At 33.7% G+C, this 20,605-nt stretch overlaps 1 long non-coding RNA gene across 1 annotated transcript in view; it reads left to right on the top strand.

The window, feature by feature from the left end:
• Positions 1-20,605, top strand: part of LOC132366321 (uncharacterized) — a 148,991-nt gene that overhangs the window by 2,974 nt on the left and 125,412 nt on the right. The window contains exon 2 of the long non-coding RNA XR_009503420.1: positions 37-137. This is a non-coding gene — a long non-coding RNA (uncharacterized LOC132366321). The remainder of the gene's footprint in view (positions 1-36; positions 138-20,605) is intronic.

Here is a 20,605-nt window from a genome sequence, read left to right as displayed (position 1 = left end):
AGTTGTTTACCAAACATTTGCTTCTCCGTCTTCCAGGAATTGCCTTCCTCCCCTCGGAAGTCCCAACCACCTCCCGCAACAGAAGCTTTTGTCTTTAGCTGAAGACGGTGTTTAAAGTGAGAATTTCAACCATCGTGGTGAGTTAGTTTTCCCGGGTCTCTCCATTGTTCGATTTTCTGTTAATCTGCCTCATGTTAATCTAATTCTTAGAGCAGCCAGAAGAGCCTAGAAGGGTGGAGGAAAATATATTCCTCCCCAACAACACACACACACGTTGGATAATTATTAGTTCTGTTTCTCTGGGGAACCCTGACTGATACAGGAATCTACACTGGGGTAAAGCGCTAGACTGTTTTATATAACTTAAAACTACAGTCCCCAAATTTCTCCTTCTAATTTCTCAACTTTCCATTTAATATTTATTGTGACTATCTGATAATAGAATGATACAGAAATAAGTATGTAATTTATTAGAAAATCACAAAACTTATCCTTTTGGTTTTTTACAGAACAGAAAAATAAGTATTAAAACATTGGTTTATTTTCCATAGGAATAAACATAATTGAGACCAAATTTGAGATACTAGATTAAATATTTGTTCAGTCTCCATGTGATTTAACTTTCTTGTCTGCAATTTTGCAGAAAATGCTTTTTTCTTTCCAAATACAATGGGGTCATTTTGTTCACTGTCACTTTCATGTCTTCTTTTTCATACTTCTCAACATTCACGAAGATTTATGGTCCTTTTTCACCTTTATCTTCTATCACAGGACACAAGGTTATCATTCTGTTCTCTTGCATCAAACACCTCATTTTTTTCACCCCCTCCTTCCACTTTCTATCTCTTAATTCTGAGTCTTTCCCCACCTCTGGATCCTTGGCCTTTTATTTTCCTACTTATTCTTTCTTTCAGAGATTTAGTGTTTCTAAGAATTCAAAAATTTTTTTTCTGTGTTGCTGTGTTTTTAGAATCATCTGTTTTTAGTTCCAGAAATATAAAAAGCAATTGTATTTTACAAGAGAAGATATATTGGTGCACTTTTAAGAAAGCAACAATCACAGCACTAATTAGGAAGGGGGCTAGCAACTCACACAAAAGGGGAATTTGGGGAAGACTCAAAGTAGGCCGACCATAAAATGTGATAATAACAAAATTACACATTTAAAGAAGAGTGTGACTTTTTACAAAGACTATTCATTACTTGTACAAATAACATCAAAACCCAATGCCTCTCTGTCTAGGAAAGAAGGCAATTGATATTAAGAAAACATGAATGTATGGTATTTTTGAATTAGTAAATATGGAACAGCTTTCAGGGAATGAGAAATAATTCACATATTTCTAAATTACAAATACTAATGTATTTCTCATCCAGCATACTTTTAATTTAAAATGGTTATTAGACCTAAAACTTCTAGTCTGTGGAAAAATAAGTCCTATGGATCTTTAAACAAGTGATATTTATTTTTTTAAATTGAGGAATAAATAATGATATTAAGCAAATTATATACACAGTAAATCAGGTGAGGGTCAAAACAGAATAATCTAAACAGAGATGTTTTATGAATAGAAGAAGCAGTATATATTTCTCTAATGGTACAAGGAATCCATGGATATTTATGGCAAAATATATGATAATTTAATTGTGAGGAGAAATTCAGATGAAAATTTGGAAACTTATATATATATATATATACATATATATATATATACATATATATGTAAAAAGTTCATATATACATATTGTAAAGACTTCACATTTTACTTGAATAATTTATGTTTAAGAAATGTATTTCTTTCTGGTAGTACTTCATACATACGGAAATCAGCATATCGTCACTGAATTGTCCTCAGTACAAAATGTGTCATTTTAATAAAATGATACAATAAAATAGCTATTTGATTTCAGGAACCTATGCATCTGATTTGATATTACATTCTAAATTAAATAGATAGCAAGTGTTTTTTTTTCCATGTTTCCAATATAGAGAGAGGCCAAAACATTTGCATATGAAATATATTAACTGTCATGAAATACTTATCTTCACAGCCAGTTTCAGCAGATAATATTTATTCAATCATGCAGTCAGAATTCAAAAGGAAATTTAATGACAATTTTATTTAAGAACGTTGTCATCTTGCTTCTGGAGAAAACAATTGGGACACTATTTCTGCCAAAGACGTTTAGGAAACTCAAGGCTGGCAGTTATGCAAATTCGTTGCAAACAACAACTCTGACATCATTCAAGGACACGGTGTTCATAAAGATTTTCTTCTACTGTGACCATCTTTGTAATTGTGCATTTAAAAATGAAAAGTTATATTTTCAACCCATTTAACATCAGGAAGAAAATAATGAAGCTCAGGGTTGGTTGTTTAGATGATAGCATTGAAATTGCTTTAGATTTTTTAGAGAAATGCCATTTTCCCCATGATGCACTTTATTTTTCTGGTTGCTTCATTTCTCTTTCAATTGCCTTGGTTAGCAGTAATGATGTGCAATGTTGGTAATGCATTATTATTGTATGACAAGTGAAAATATTGTAGATTTCAGGGTTTGTAAACATCCAACAAAGAAAGTGTATTTCTTTTCCCCAAACTAATTCAGAACCAAATGGGAGAAAGAATCAGGATTTAGATTGATTAATACCCAAATTTTACCTTTATTATTAGTAAAGTTGAGTGAAGAGCATGATTTTATATATGTGTGACGAGAACTTGCTACTACTTATCCCCGATTTGGGTTTATTAACCAACCTAGTTAGGGCCACAACTAGAGAAATTACAGGATGTCCATAAAAGAATCGTCCCATGCAGCTTGTGGTCAGGCAGCTCCCAGATAATAAAATATTACAATATTTTATCACTAACTTATTCCAAACTTACTATATTAACTTTTTATCACTGCATAAACATCACCACAGACTTATCAGCTTAAACCAACACTCATGTATTACCTCACAAGTAGGTCAGAAGTCCAGGCACGTCTCTTGTGGGTCCTGGGTGCAAGGAGCTACACCTCACAATGTCACGTTGGCCTGCGCTGAGGCTCAGGGTCCTCTCCCCAGTTCATGTGACTGTGGACAGAGCTCATTTTCTTGCTGCTGTTGAACACATGGGAGCTTGCTTATTCAAGACCAGATGGATCATCTCCCTGATCTCAACAAGAGCCTAAACAGTCTTTTAAGGATTCACCTGGTAAGGTCAGGCCTACCCAGAATAACTTTCCTTTTGGCTAATTCAATGTCAAACTGATGAAAGATTTTACTTATATCTGCAAAATGCCTTCACCTCTGCCACTGAATGCAACATCATCGTGAGAGTGCATTCCACCATATCTATAGGTTCTTCCTACAAAAAAGGGAGATTATGGAGAGTATTAACACTAGCGGATGGGAATCTTTGGGGCCATCTTAGAATCTTTCCTACCCCACTTACCAACCACAAAATTCACTCTTTCCTTTAAGAAGTTAACATGGAATAAAGACATAGGACAAGAATTTACCCTAACTAAATTGTTTTACTAGAAAATATCAGGCTAAGGGAAAGATTGCCTCCAATGAAGAGACTGCTCTGGATTTGGGTGTGAATTTTGTGAATTCTTTGGCCCTCATCCCAGCGAGCTAGCAGGATGAGTACCCAGCTTTTAGAACTAAGCGTGTTCAGTACTACTCTTCAGTCTCCAGATGCAGGAACTGTCTTGATGGGAAAAAGGCAAAGGTAGAGAGTCACTCCAAATGGGGACCCAGGCTGCCACATGTTGGTCGCAAGCACATGTTCTCTGAACTTGGGCTTGGATCCAGACAGAGAAGAGCTCACAATGGAAACAGTGATGGCTGTTTGCTCAAGCAGCCAAGAGAAGGAAAAGCGCATTGAAACCCAGCAATGGGGAGAGGCACGGTGGGCTCCTGGGTGGTGAAACCAACCTGACAACAGAGCAGGATCAGAAAGCCCATTCCCAGCATCTTTCTTCATTTCAACAGCAGACCTTTATGTACAACTTCTCAGGGAATTGCTGAGAAATTAAACTGTGGGCAACCCAAACTTTGCCTAGCAATAGATACACGATCAATCTAGTTTGCTCCTGGTTTCATTGAATTAGCTTCCATTAATTGAGAGAAAGCAAAGAGCTCTTCTCAATGTATGTTCTCTGTCCCTCCCCACCCAAGAGTTCATCAACTTTCTTTTTTATTGCTGCCACTAGTGGACTATTTTGACTTCCAGTGAGTGCCTTTTCAGTTGGTATTTTCATGCTGTACTTTTCCTCATTTCCCCACTGGTATGTGAATGCCCTCCTATCCCAGCACATCAGTAACTGCTGGGCTGAGAAAATGGCTGGCAGCGGGAGAAACCAGGCTTCGGGGTGAGGGAGCGGGAGTGCAGTCTCTACGGATCCAGATGGCAGTGTTTGCTCACCTGTGCCTATTATGTAGATTATATATTTAGATTATGTAGGGATTTACTTCCACTGACTGAATTTTCTCTTGTGTTTTGGTCATTTGGTTCTATCTTTTGACAACCCTAGTAATTTTATTAAATATCTGATGTGGTTTGAGTAGTAAGTGTTCTAAATTATGCCATTTTCCATTAAAGGTTTACACCTTCCTCTGCTAGGAATATAGAGCAAGTAACTGATGAACTGAATCTAATTATGAACTTGCTGAGTTTGAGGTGGGCTAGAGTTGCACTAATAATATGTCTATTTGTGTTTTATACCCACTTCTCAGCATGTCCCTCCAGTGATTCCAGCTGAGAGGCTGAGTTTTTCATTGAGGTTGGTTCCCCAGTGGGTTCTGAACTTTATAATCTTTGTCTATTCAACACAATGAGACAAGGGAAAACTTTGTTTCACTTCTCAGAAAGTTTTGGCTCACTTTCTTCACATCTTACCTACATCATTTATAATTTTCAAAACATCCTGATTGAAAAATTGTCTGCATTTATGCTCAGTTCTCTGACCCTCCTTTCTATCAGAACCTTGCTCACTCCCATCTCCAGAGTTCATGTCTTCAGTCACACAACCATTCAAAACACTTGCTGGTTTCTCTGACTCTCAACTGCAGTCCTCTTCTCAAGCCCTGTGCCTACCACCCAGGCCTCTTTCCATCCACACAGAAGCAGAAATATCCTAAAAGAAGTGGCTGCCCTACATCTGCTCACCTCTCCTCACTCCCCCTCTATGGAATGTAGGGCTTTCACTATTACCTCAGCAGCATTCTGCTGCCTTTAAATTAAAAAAAAATTAAACCCTCAAATTAGTAAATAAATAAATTTGCAATTTTTCTAGATTTCTAGATCATTTCATGGAAGGATTATTTGGCTACACACTACTCTGCCTTAGCTAGAAGCAGAAGTTTTCTGCTGATCTAGTTTTAAAAGGGCTTGAGTCCTTGCCTCAAATTAATAAACAAGATAAGGAGAATCCTGAATTCAAAGGTGTAAATTCAAGCATAAAAATAGGGAGTGAATTGGATAAATTTATTGCTACTGCCTAAACGACCTGCCTTCTATTACCAAAGTCAAAGATTATGTAATAAATCTTTTGTGTAACAAAATCTCTAAGTCATGTTTTTAAAATCACATTTAGTTGTCTGATTGGTACACTGCCAAGAAATTCTTAAGGAACATTCTTCAGTGTAGGGTGAAAAATTCTGAATTTAGAAGCGCTGTACAAAATTGTCAGATCATCTCCAACATAAAGAAGCATTTTTTTCTATAGTCCTAAAAGATATTTTTTACAAGGTATACATTCTACTGGATAAGGAAAAATTATGACGGTTAAGATCAGCAGGTTTTCTATACCATCTGAGAATCATAAGTATAATTTAAGTATGAATATTGGGGAAAGCTCAACCATGGCGTTTTACTTTTTAGAAAAATAGCATACAGAGGAGAGTTTCACTTAGAAGGAATTTTATTCAGAGGTCACCAAGAGTTACATGCAATCATGTTCATTAGAAGGATCATTAGCATCGGGGACTTCCCTGGGGGTCCAGTGGTCAAGACTCCGTGCTTCCACTGCAGGGGGTGCCTGTTTGACCCCTGGTCAGGGAACTAAGATCCCTCATGCCTCACGGGCAGGCAAAAAACCAAAAAAGGATAATTAGCATCTCTCTGGGTTGATTGTAATATTTACTCTTCTCAGAGCTCCTTTGGCCGTTATTTTATGTTAGATAAGAGTAACTATATTTTAAACAGAATATCTATTTGTCCATATATACAAAGACAGATATTTACCTTATTATAAGGTGATAAAAATTACATCTCATTGTAACCATCTCACGTGAAATTTCATATGTATGTATGTATTTGTCTGACTATACATATATTACCTTCTATACATATATGCTGACATTCTGCTTTGATTTTCTTGAGGCATACAAAATTAAGTCTATGGCTGGGGGTAAAAGTCTCCTACTGCCACTATAGGATTAAGAGCTTTATGATATAGATTATATAAATTGTAACAAAAACAGTGAAGAAAACCTAAATATATCACTGTAGATTATTATACAAAGTAAACTTAAAGCAAAGGCATTTCCATTATACATTTAGACAAGGAATTTGAGAACAAAATACACTCTCTTAACAGCAGAGTGTTTGATCTACCATCAAAAAAGCACACGTGGCAGACAATACATTGAATGCAACAAAAATAAAGGTAAAATATTGTTGTTCTAAGAAGCCAACAGTCTTAGGTTTGGATGGCAAATTTGTGGGAACTAGACAGAACGCTTATACATGTAAAAAACATAGCTTTAATGCAAAAAGGAAAGTTTCCACTGCTCATGAGAGTATGGAATGAAGCATATTATCGCTGTGCTTGAGGATGTTCTTAGGGAAAACTTTTCAGTAGACTTAGTATTTTAAGTAAGCCTGGAACAATAGGTAAGCTTTCATTTTGTAGGGAACTAAGGGTATTTCAAACATAGAAAATGCAATGAATGAAGCAGAGATGTTAGAGTGAATCTTAAGTGCATGATAGAAAATATCTGTAAATGAAGATGGAAAAATTAGTTGTGGTCAGAATATGAAGACCTTGAATACAGACAAAAGATTGTGACATCCTGCAAGCCCAGAAGAATCACTGAGAAGTATGTTATTTGGAGTTACGTTTTAAGATAACATTCCTTAATAGCAGTCTTTGGGGGTTTAGTTACAGATGGGAGAAACATGATATTGGAAGGCCATTGTGAACATCGGAATTTGAAGTCTATTATAATAGTCCAGGCAGAAAAGAATGGTGTCTAAACAAGAGTAATAGCAGTAGGAAAGAAAAGGTAAAAGACTATAATGTGTTAGTTAATAACTTACTTTTGCACAGTACCTATATTTTCTCAGCTTTTCATAGAAATTTAAATTTACTCATGCTGGAAAAATGAAAAAAAATTACTAAGTGTCTACCTTGTGACAGCTTACATCAACCGTGTTTATAGTCTTAAAAATATTAAATCACACACATTTTGCAGCTAAGGAAAACAAAATCCAGAGATGGTAAATAACTTTCCCAAGAGCAGGGACAGAGCTACTAGGCAATACTTACAGTTCTAACTATCTTCAAACTTTTTATATAACATGATCAGATAATTTCTTCAACAGTTTTATATATATATATGTGTGTGTGTGTATATATATATATATATATACACACACATTTATTTATATTTTTAACAATTTTATCATTAGTTTAAGGAAAATATATATTTAATATATAATATATTTATAATATATATATATATTATATATAATAACATATAATATATTAATTATAATATAATGTAATATATTAATATAACATAATATATATTATGTTATGCAATATGTCTTATATAATTATATGTACAATAACATTATAATATATAATGTAATATATTAATATTATAATGTACTATTATATTATATATATTATATACTATATATTATTTAATATAATATATATTGTATATATTATATTGTATTATTATATTATATATATAATAAATTATATATATTAATATATAATAGGTGGCACTTCTGAGGGAGAGCTGGATGAGAAAGTCATGACATAGATACCAGCACTTCCAAAATAATGAAACCCCAATTCCAAACACACAACATAGGTATATAAAAGTGGGCAATGGACAATAAAGAGTTAAAAGTATGAAACAAAAATCTGACTGAATGGGAAAACAATCAGGGCAAGAGCAGTGTCATAAAGTTAAGAAGGAAAAGTGTGGTGGGCAGGAAGGGTACCCCATCTGTAAAGCTCTGTCCTTGTCCAGAAGGCAGCCTCCAAAGTTTTTCTCTCCAAAGCATGAACACATATCAGTGTGCTTTACTTTAAAAAAAAATGTTTAAAGAAAAGAATGCTTAAGTATCATGGTGTTTTTCTAGCTCTATTGATTTTTCTATTAAAAAAGAAAAAGAAATGTGGGTGAATGACAAAGGACAGACCTACAGAAATTTTTCTGTGGGCTCTCTTCTACCTAACTATTTACATTGTGTCAAATAGAAAAAAAAAAAAAAAATACAGCTTTTTTTCCCCCCAAATCGTAATTTCTGTCTCATTGTTTTGACTTGTCACTCTAACATGCTGATATATTAAGAAAAAAAAAACAAAAGAAAGATGACTTCATTGGCAAATATGCTTTCCCATTTGGCTAATGACAGGTTAAGTTTCCAAAGATGTAGTAGTATTTTCTCTAAGGAAGTGTAACTTGGAGGATAATAAGAGCAAATGCAGAAAACCTACCACATTCCAGCCATTGTTTAAGCACTTTGCATAACTTAACCTATCTGCACACTAATAATGACCCTATGAGGCTGGTACCATTATTTTAAAAGAAACCTAAGAACATAAAATTTAAGCAATGTTCCTTAACTTACAGTGTGTGAATGAGAGAAAAGGGATTCAAACCCAGTCAGACACCAATATCTCTGATTATAATCAACGTACTCTGTTCACTTTTATGGAAAAAAAATTGGTAACTGTGTTAGTAATTAATAGAACTGAATTAATGTGTAAAGGTACTCAATTTTTCTGTTCCAAATTCTGCTAAAACTTAAGTATCGAAATGGTTAAATGCCGTGGCTTAATTTAAGGAGTAAAACCATAGGATAGGCACAAAACTAATCTGTAATATGGTACAATAACTTTGGAAAAAATTTTGTCACTTTCTTCTAAAATTTATCCTTCTTGACAGTGTTATAATTTTTGAGGTTGTGTGGTCAATCCACATTTGTTTATTATACCACTAAAATGAAGATTTATTTCTACTACTTTATTTTGTATTTTTATGTATCATGCTATTCTTTTACCTTTGTCCTTTACTGACTTCCTTTTTTATTTTCTCATCATCTTTGATTTATTCGTTTTTACCATAACATGTGTATGAATTGAATTTGATTGTTCAGGACTCAGAATTCACATTCAATCTGAGTAATCTTGACAGTTTACGTTTCTTCTTCTGATAAAATATCGGCTTTTACCTCATAGAATATATTACTTAAACATTTTTCTGTTCTGGAATTCATTATAGGCATATAAAGGAGCCATCTGATCTAGCTTCTATGTCTCTTGAGAGCATTTTTCATATTTTTAGGATCGTTGTACAAATTTTGTTTTGTGTGACTTCTCATTAATGTCTTCCAATTCATCAATTTTATATTCATTGATTTAAATTTTTTTCTCTAGTGTGACATATTTATTTCAATGTCTTCTTTTTATTTCCAGGATTTTTCAGGTGGACTTTATTTTTAGAGGAGATTTAGATCAAAGCAAAATTGAGAGGAAGTTATAACTCCTTCCCCGAAGTGGTACATTTGTTACAATCCATGAACCTACATTAATATATCATTATCATCTAAGGTCCATAGTTTACATTAGAGTTAACTTTTGGCATTGCACATTATATGGGTTTGGACAAATGTATAGTGACATCTATCCATCATTATAGTATCATACAAAGTAGTTTAACTGCCCTAAAAATCCTCTGTGCCTCACCTATTCATTCCTCCCCACTATGCCTGGTGACCACTGCTTTTTTGATTATCTCCATAGTTTTGCCTTTTCCAGGATGTCATATAGCTGGAAACATAAAGTATGCACTCTTTTCAGATTGGTTACTTTCACTTAGCAATATGCATTAATGATTCTTCCATGTCTTTTCAAGGCTTGATAGCCCATTTTTTCAGTACTAACTGAATAATATTCCATTTCTGGATGCACTGAAATTTATTTATGCATTCACCTTTGGAAAGACATCTTTGTTTGCTTCCAGGTTCTGGAAATTATGAATAAAGCTGCTATAAACATCTGTGTGTGGGTTTTTGTGTGAACATAAGTTTTCAACCCAGGAAGCATGATTGCTGGATTGTATGGTAAGAGAATGTTTAGTTTTGTAAGAAACTGCCAAACTGTCTACCAAAGTGGCTGTACAATTTTTTCATTCTCACCAGCAATGAATGAAAGTTCCTTCTGGTCCACATCCTCACCAGCATTTGGTATTGTCATGTGTTTGGAATTTTGATCATTTTAATAAGTATGTAGTGGTATTTCATCGTTGTTTGAATTTCAAATTCCTAATGATATATAATGTGGTACCTATTTTCATATGCTTATTTGCCACCAGTATATCTTCTTTGGTGAGGTGTCTGTTAAGATATTTGCCCCAATTTTAATTGATTTGCATGTTTTCTTACTGTTGAGTGTTAAGTGTTCTTTGAATATTTTGGATGTGTTCTTTGTCGACTGTGGTTTGCAAATATTTTCTTCTAGTCTGTGGTTTATTTTCCCATTGTCTTGACTGTGTTTTTGCAGAACAGAAGTTTTTAATTTTAATGAAGTCCACCTAATCAGTTCTTCACGGATTATACTTTTGGTGTTGTAACTAAAAAGTCATTGCAAATCCAGTTATCTATATTTTCTCCTATATTATCTTTTAAGAGTTTCACAGTTTTGCATTTTACATTTAGGCCTACAATCCATTTTGAGTTAATCTTCTTGAAGGGTTTAAGTTCTGTCTAGATTCTTTTTTTATTTATTTGCATGCAGATATCCAGTTATCTAGCAAAATCTGTCATATTGCTTTTGCTTCTTTGTTAAAGATCAGTTGGCTATATTTGTGTGAGTTTATGTCTGGACTCCTTATTCTGTTTCATTGATCTATCTGTCTCTTCTTTTACCAAGAAGAGATAGCTTGGTTATGATAGCTGTATTTCTAGTATTTTTACTTTGTCCCTCTTCATTGCTGCTTGCTTATGACAATTGAAATAGGAGGGATTTTTTACATAATTACTTGTATTTTTCAATTAATTGCATTCTTTACTTCCTTGAGGATAAATATATACTCATTGGATAGCTCTTTTAAGGTTGTCTAATTTATTAGAATTCTAAACAGATTTATCTCAATTTTTTTTTTTTGTTTGCTCTCTTACTGTTAAATTTCATCACATATTTTGGATTGTACTTTGTAGACTCACCTTGAATGTGTATTTTTTCACCTTCTAGATTACACTTCTCAATACAACAGTTTTGTTTCCACCTTCATATGTTTTTCTAGGTTTCTCAGACCAGAATTGTTATTTTTATATTTGTGACTACCCATCTATAGAGATATTGGCAATATTGCAGATTTTGTTGCAAAGGTTTAACTCAAATCCTAGCCTCTAAATTTTATCTGCTTCACTCATTACCTTTCTATGTGTAATGGTTAATTTTATACGTCAACGTGGCTAGGCTATTGTACCCAGTTATTTGGTAAACAACAGTCTAAATATAACTGTGAAAGTAGTTTGTAGATGTGATTAACATTTAAATCCGTAGACTTTGAGTAAAGCAGATTATCACCATAACCTGGGTGAGCCACATTCAATGAACTGATGGCCTTAGTAAAGACGAAGGTCCCCAAGGAAGAAGGAATTCTTTGTCCAGACAGCCTTCAGACTCAAACTGCAGCATCAGCGCTTCCCTGGGTCTTTAGGCTTCAGCCTGCCCCAAAGACCTCAGTCCCACCAGCCTCCATAACTGCATGAGCCAATTCTTTCAATTCTCTCTCTCTCTCTCTCTCTCTTTCATATATAAATATCTCCTATTTGTTCTAGTTCTCTGAAGAACCCTAAAACCATGTACAGAGATTTCTATTTCCTATATATGTATTACCTATAGCCTCATGGGGTAGTCAACTGTATTTTTGTTTATTTGTTTGTTTGTTCTCAGACAAATACATTTTTAGTTTTCTTTTTTTTTATACCCAGTATGCTTGGGATAAAGATAGAGGTGATGGTTGGGGGTGCACCACCTTAAGAAGGCTTCCTCTGCTTTTTATCTATGTCAAATTTTCAGAAATTTTATACCAATCTTATATTCTATTGCAGAGGAAATATATGGAAAAATTAAATTTATTCTTTTTAAAATTTTTAATCTCAGTAATTTTCCTTAAAAATGAGTGACATTTATATTTCCATTATATCTAAATTACTATGAGTAAATTAATATAATTTAATATTTAGTTGTTTTGGTTTCATATTTTTATCAGTTTTTGTCATAAATGATTTAGCTTGTAGACAAAAAATAGTGAATTTCTTGTTAGTATTTGATTTAAATTCTCAAAATTTATGAACATCTTTTTAGAATATTTGTGGATTACAACATGTCAAGACAATAATCTTTCAAACAAGAGAAAGTACTGGAAGTTAGTCTTTGAGTTATTTACATAGAGGTCCTCCAATGTCATTTTCTGTGATTTGAGCACATTTGTAATTTGATACATAACTGTAAAAGTCAATCAAAACATTTTAGTTTGAGAGTATACTACAAAGCTACAGTAATCAAAACAGTAAGATACTGGCACAAAAACAGAAATATAGATCAATGGAACGGGATAGAAAGCCCAGAGATATACCCACACACATATGGTCACCTTATCTTTTATAAAGGAAGCAAGAATATACAGTGGAGAAAAGACAGCCTCTTCAATAAGTTGTGCTGGGAAAACTAGACAGCTGCATGTAAAAGAATGAAATGAGAATGCTTCCTAACACCATACACAAAAATAAACTCAAAAAGGATTAAAGACCTAAATGTAAGGCCAGACACTATAAAACTCTTAGAGGAAAACATAGGTAGAACACTCTATGACATAAATCACAGCAAGATCCTTTTTGACCCATCTCCTAGAGAAATGAAAACAAAAACAAAACAAAAAAAAACAAATGGGACCTAATGAAACTTAAAAGCTTTTTCACAGCAAAGGAAACTGTAAACAAGACAAAAAGACAGCCCTCAGAATGGGAGAAAATATTTGCAAATGAAGCAACTGACAAAGGATTAAACTCCAAAATATACAAGAAGCTCATGCAGCTCAATATCAAAAAAACAAACAACCCAATCCAAAAATGGGCAGAAGACCTAAATTGACATTTCTCCAAAGAAGATATACAGTTTGTCAACAAACACATGAAAGGATGCTCAACATCACTAATCATTAGAGAAATGCAAATGAAAACTACAATGAGGTATCACCTCACACCAGTCAGAATGGCCAATATCAAAAAATCTAGAAACAATAAATGCTGGAGAGGGTGTGGAGAAAAGGGAACCCTCTTGCACTGTTGGTGGGAATGTAAATTGATACAGTCACTATGGAGAACAGTATGGAGGTTCCTTAAAAAACTAAAAATAGAACTACCATATGACTCAGGAATCCCACTACTGGGCATATACCTGAGAACACCATAATTCAAAAAGAGTCATGTACCACTATGTTCATTGCAGCTTTATTTACAATAGCCAGGACATGGAAGCAACCAAAGGGTCCATCAACAGATGAATGTATAAAGAAGATGTGGCACATATATACAATGGAATACTACTCACCCATCAAAGGAAATGAAATTGAGTTATTTGTAGTGAGGTGGATGGACCTAGAGTCTGTCATACAGAGTGAAGTAAGTCAGAAAGAGAAAAAAAAATACCATATGCTAACACATATACATGGAATCTAAAAATCAAAAAAAAGTTTCTGAAGAACCTAGGGGCAGGACAGGAATAAAGATGCAGACATAGAGAATGGACTTGAGGACATGGGGAAGGGGAAGGGTAAACTGGGACGAAGTGAGAGAGTGGCATGGACATACATACACTACCAAATGTAAAATAGATAGCTAGTGGGAAGCAGCCACATAGCACAGGGAGATCAGCTCGATGCTTTGTGACCACCAGAGGGGTGGAATAGGGACGGTGGTAGGGAGACGCAAGAGGGAGGGAATATGGTGATATATGTATACATATAGCTGATTCACTTTGTTATACAGCAGAAACTAACACAACATTGTAAAGCAATTATACTCTAATAAAGGTGTTAAAAAAATTCAACTGTAATATGGTTATTTGCTTATTCCTCAAATTCTTAGATTGATATCAAATTAAATTTTGTACAGGTTTGAGGAGCCTAAATTTAACTTATAAGGGTCTTATGATTTTTATATCAAGTAAATTGTTATGATAGAGGGGAGAAAAACAAAATAAATATTAAACTGCTTATAAATGTTACAATTAATAAAAAAAACTATTTCTGTTTTGGGCTTTGCAGCTATTTTTTGTTTTTAATTTGGTGGTATTGATAAGGACTGACTCATCCAAAGTAGCCATTAATTATACAGCAGACCACTGGTAAGAAACTTAACCTATCTTGCACCATACTTTGGTTCAGTGCTGTGTGTGACATGATTTTAATCTAATATCATTTGTGAGTGATGATGGTAACAACTGTATTATGTACTTATACAACTATCTTATTTCTCAGTATCTTCATATTTAGTCTTCAACAGTTTATGTTCAAATATTTAAAAATTCTTTTTCCTTCCTCAAGGAATTAACAAAACAAAACAATTTTCTGAGATGGCCTTTTGGATTTGAAAAACATATTCTTGTTGCTTTTGGTTTTCAGGATGGATTTTCTGTCAGCACAAATAATCACCAGTGTTGTTTGTAATGTTACAATTCAATAATTTGTCTAAAGATATTTAGCAGTGAACAGCTACAATCTATTTCGTCTGATAGGTTCTAGTTTTTTCATCTTTGGTCCTCTTCTCTTTGATATTCACTGAGCATTGTGGGATTATTTGAGGTCTGTTAAAAGTTGTTGTACAAAAAAATATTAATAGACTATAAAAAAACATTTTAGTTTGAAAAGTCATTATATATCATCAGGTTTATAACATTTTAATAGACAAAAATGTGTTGTCAAACTCTTTACACTTAAAATTCTGGGTGTGTTGCATTTTGTTATAAAATTCTCAGAATATATTTATTGAACTGGCTCTAGCATGGTGGCTACAGTTTGCAGTCTCCTAACTTGCAGTTTATGTCACTATGATATACAATTTGGTTTATTATTTTTATTATGTGAAGTAAACTTAAGGTTATACTAACAATGATGTCACTTTCAAGCACTTGCATTCTATACACATTCTTTAGGAGAAAGTAAAAGATGGGTTTATAATTCATGCCATGAAAATTATGTAAAACTATGGTGGATTCATTGGTGTGTGTTTAAATGTTAAAGTAAAAATGATGAAAATGATTGAGAAGTATTTTTGTAGATCATACAAAGATTTCTACGTATAACAAGTGGGAGCGATGTGATAGCTTTTGTATTTTGCCGTTTTTTTCTCCAATACAAAAACAAGATCAGGAAATGTATGATTACAAGATGTTTCTGGTGAGTAAGAGAGACAGACATTGGCACGCACGTGTTGTCAAAATGCCATCCTGTTGCATACATCATAGGCCGTACATCAATATTGATCCCAACATTTCTTTTCCTGTCTATCCCACTGATCTCAAAATAATCAGTGATCAAAACAAAAGGTTCTACTGTTTTTGGCATGAGCATTCAGTGATAAACCATGCAAACAGTTTCCCAGGATTTCTTTGTTATATGTGAGTTGCTTATATGCTGAGACACATACTAAGGAAAAACTCAGTTCTGATCTCTCTTTCTTCTTTTTCTCTCACATGAAAAACGTAAGCAATACAAAACTCTTCTTTTGATCCAACATGCACTTTTGGATGTTATCTTTATGAATGTGCTGGAAGATTTCGTTCAGTTTTCTTTGCTGCTTACAATTAATCTCACCAATTAATCTTTTCCTGTCTTGATGATCTTATCCAATTAAATACCATCTATATGCATGAGGGCATCTTCAACCAGGACTCTTTCTTGATCTAAAGACAATATATACAACTTTCAGGTGCTGGAAATTCAAAGATGGAGAAAGAGATGATCTTATCCTTGAAACACTTCATTTAGTAAAAGAAACAAGTACTTCATCAGCTGACAAATATAAAAAAGTCTGAATTATATAAAAATTTTAAAATAACACAATATGATGCATAATAATATAAAAAGGTAGGGTAGGGACGGAAAGAGAGAGACAGGACTTCAGCATGTAGAAAAATGCTGCCAAATACTTCTATTAAAATATTTTATTGAATTTCCTCTACAGACTGAAAATTAAATGTCTAGATTAATGGTATAATTGATTTAAAATGTATATGCTACAATTTTGCATTGTAGAGAAATATACTTTCTGAACGTTATAGAAGGCAAGTAAAGTGTCCATATAATGGATATATATAGTGGATTATATTCCCTATTCTATCATTTTTCCCTATGGCCTCTATCTTTCTATCTTTTTATTGTCATATCAGAAATATATATATACATTTATGCACAAATTTATACGTATTATATAAGAATGTTTCTACAAACACAAGCACATATGCAAGCTATACACACAGAGTTATTACCAAACAAAGGTATAAAAATAATGGGACAAGAAAAATGAGAGTTAACCATTTTGTATTTTCCCTTATTTCAGTAAAGATATTAGTTGCATATTAAAAACAATCTCTGGTCACAGGGATTGCTTTATGAAACAAACATCTCAATTTTATGGGCAAACAGGGAAACAGCTGTCATGTAATCTTACTCCAGGATTTTCAGGCCAGCATAGCAATTATAAAGCAGGACACACTGTCTAATGTAGCTGACATGTAATCAGCTTCCACTGTTGCTTTGGCCAAAATGACGTGCATTAAATTTTGTAAGAAAAACATCTTTATTGAGCAGGAAATTATTTAGAAATGGCTTTGCATTAGGTGAAACAATAATCTTTTATAATCATAATGATGTTTTTGAAAGGATACCACAAATAAATTTTGCTTGATGAAAACTACCTATCTATCTACCTATCTATCATCTCTCTATCTATCTATCTATTTATCTATCTATCACAATTATTTCAGAAGTTGGAGATTAATCCTTTGTCAGTTGCTTTGTTTGCAAATATTTTCTCCCATTCTGAGGGTCGTCTTTTCATCTTGTTTATGGTTTCCTTTGCTGTGCAAATTTTTTTAAGTTTCATTAGGTCCCATTTGTTTATTTTTGCTTTTATTTCCATTTCTGTAGGAGGTGGGTCAAAAAGGATCTTGCTGTGAATTATGTCATAGAGTGTTCTACCTATGTTTTCCTCTAAGAGTTTTATAGTGTCTGGCCTTACATTTAGGTCGTTCATCCATTTTGAGTTTATTTTTGTGTATGGTGTTAGGGTGTGTTCTAATATCATTTGTTTACATGTAGCTGTCTATTTTTCCCAGACCCACTTATTGAAGAGGCTCTCTTTTCTCCCATTGTATATTCTTGCCACCTTTGTCAAAGATAAGGTGACCATATGTACTTGGGTTTATCTCTGGGCTTTCTATCCCGTTCCATTGATCGATATTTCTGTTTTTATGCCAGTACCATACTGTTTTGATTACTGTAGCTTTGTAGTATAATCTGAAGTCAGGGAGCCTGATTCCTCCAGCTCCATTTTTCTTTCTCAAGATTGCTTTGACTATTTGGGGTCTTTTGTGTTTCCATACAAATTGTAAAATTTCTTGTTCTAGTTCTGTGAAAAATGCCGTTGGTAGTTTGATAGGGATTGCATTGAACCTGTAGATTGCTTTGGGTAGTATACTCATTTTCACAATATTGATTCTTCCAATCTAGGAGCATAGTATATCTCTCCATCTGTTTATGTCACCTTTGATTTCTTTCATCAGTGTTTTATAGTTTTGTTAGTACAGGCCTTTTGCCTCCTTAGGTAGGTTTATTCCTAGGTATTTTTTGTTGTTGTTGCTATTGTAAATGGGAATGTTTTCTTAATTTCTCTTTCTGATCTTTCATTGTTAGTGCATAGTAATGCAAGAGATTTCTGTGCATTAATTTTATATCCTGGAAACTTACCAAATTCATTGATTAGTTCTAGTAGTTTTCTGGTGGCGTCTTTAGGAGTTTCTATGTATAGTATCATGTCATCTGCAGTCAGTGACAGTTTTACTTCTTTTTCAATTTGTATTCCTTTTATTTCTTTTTCTTCTCTGATTGCTGTGTCTAGGACTTCCAATACTACATTGAATCACAGTAGTGGGAGTTGACATCCTTGTCTTGTTCCTGATCTTAGAAGAAATGCTTTCAGTTTTTCACCATTGAGAATGATGTTTGCTGCGGGTTTGTCATATATGGCTTTTAGTATGTTGAGGTAAATTCCCTCTATGCCCGGTTTCTGGAGAGTTTTTATCATAAATGCGTGTTGCATTTTGTCAAAAGTTTTTCTGCATCTATTGGGATGATCATATGGTTTTTGTTCTTTAATTTGTTGCAAATCAAAACCACAATGAGGTATCACCTCACACCAGTCAGAGTGGCCATCATAAAAAATCTACAAACAATAAATGCTGGAGAGGGTGTGGAGAAAAGGGAACCCTCTGGCACTGTTGGTGGGAATGTAAATTGATACAGCCACTATGAAGAACAGTATGGAGGTCCCTTAAAAAACTAAAAATAGAACTACCATATGACCCAGCAATCCCACTACTGGGCATATTCCCTGAGAAAACCACAATTCAAAAATATACATGTACCACAATTTTCATTGCAGCACTATTTACAATAGCCAGTACATGGAAGCAACCTAAATGTCTATCAACTGATTAATGGATAAAGAAGATGTGGCACATATATACAATGGAATATTAGTCATCCATAGAAAGGAATGAAATTGAGTTATTTTTAGTGAGGTGGATGGACCTAGAATCTGTCATACAGAGTGAAGTAAGTCAGAAAGAGAAAAACAAATAACATATGCTAACGTATATATATGGAATTACAAAAGCAGTACTGAAGAACCTAGTGGCAGGGCAGGAATAAAGATGCAGACATAGAGAATGGACTTGAGGGCATGGGAGGAAAGGGAAGCTGGGATGAAGCGAGAGAGTAGCATTGACATATATACACTACCAAATGTAAGATAGATGGCTACTGGGAAGTTGCTGCATAGCACAGGGAGATCAGCTCGGTGCTTTGTGACCACCTAGAGGGATGGGATAGGAAGGGTGAGAAGGAGGCTCAAGAGGGAGGGAATATGGGGATATATGTATACATATAGCTGATTCACTTTGTTATACAGCAGAAACTAACATGACATTGTAAAGCATTTATACTCCAATAAAGATGTGAAAAAAAAAAATGTTTATCCCCATCAAAAAAAAAAAGTTGATGTAAGCCAAAAGTCTCTGTTTCTAGAAAAGTAAATACTAGTTTTTCAAACTTCCAGCTTCTAAAAATTTTTGCTAATCCGTTAGTAAGATAGCAAAAACATCAAATGAAGGGCTGTATAAATAGAAAAATGAATAATATAAAGATTAGCAGGTTGGCATCTTTTTATATATTTGTGTTTAACATCTACGTAGAGCTTACTATATGCTATACAAATATTAATTCATTTGATCTTGGTACCAACACTATGAAGGAGTTGTTCTTATTGTTTTCATTTTATAGATGTGGAAACTGAAGCACAGAGAGGTTAAGTAATTTGCCCAAGGTTGCTCATCAAGTTCATGGCAAACCTTTAACCTGAAACTATACAGAAAAAGGAAAAATGCCCTTTTCCTTTTTATATGGGAAAAGGTCATTATACAAACACACAAAAAAGTCTATTTTGTGGTCACATAGTAAAATAACCTTAGTTTGTATTAAAAAGATTCATTATCATCTTGCCATTGTCTTTGGTATAATTTAAATAGCACTGAATTAAAGATTCTGAATTAAAATTCAAGTCCACTATCTGGCAAGTCCTACATGTGTTATTTAGGACAAATTATCCACTTCAGGACTGATTTTCTCATCTTTATAAGGTTCCTTGACTATCTTTAATTCTATACAGTAAGATTGTTAATTGCCTAAAGGAAGATGCTGGCTTTTATGAAGACATTGATAAGTATAGCATGTATTTATGAAATATATACATGCAATTGTAGTGTTTGCTATAATAGTGTACAATTTTAGGGATCAAAAGAGGTAAATATTTTATTTAAAAACATGTCTTAATATATGTTTCTACTTATGAAGTGCAAAACTTCTCATGTGACTCAAGACAGTGGGTCCCTTGTACAAACAGCCTACATGAGCAATTTTCCTTTGGTGTGCTTCTCTTGTTTTCATCCACTAGTAGAAATATATTTTTATTGCCTTTTGTTACTGCCATGTAACACTTTTCACTTTTTAAAGTGAAATTTA

The sequence above is a fragment of the Balaenoptera ricei genome, chromosome 5 (genome assembly GCF_028023285.1).
Source record: "Balaenoptera ricei isolate mBalRic1 chromosome 5, mBalRic1.hap2, whole genome shotgun sequence".
Lineage (NCBI taxonomy): Eukaryota > Metazoa > Chordata > Mammalia > Artiodactyla > Balaenopteridae > Balaenoptera > Balaenoptera ricei.
The sequence above is the reverse complement of the archived record's forward strand: the minus strand, read 5'-3'. Positions and strand labels throughout refer to the sequence as shown.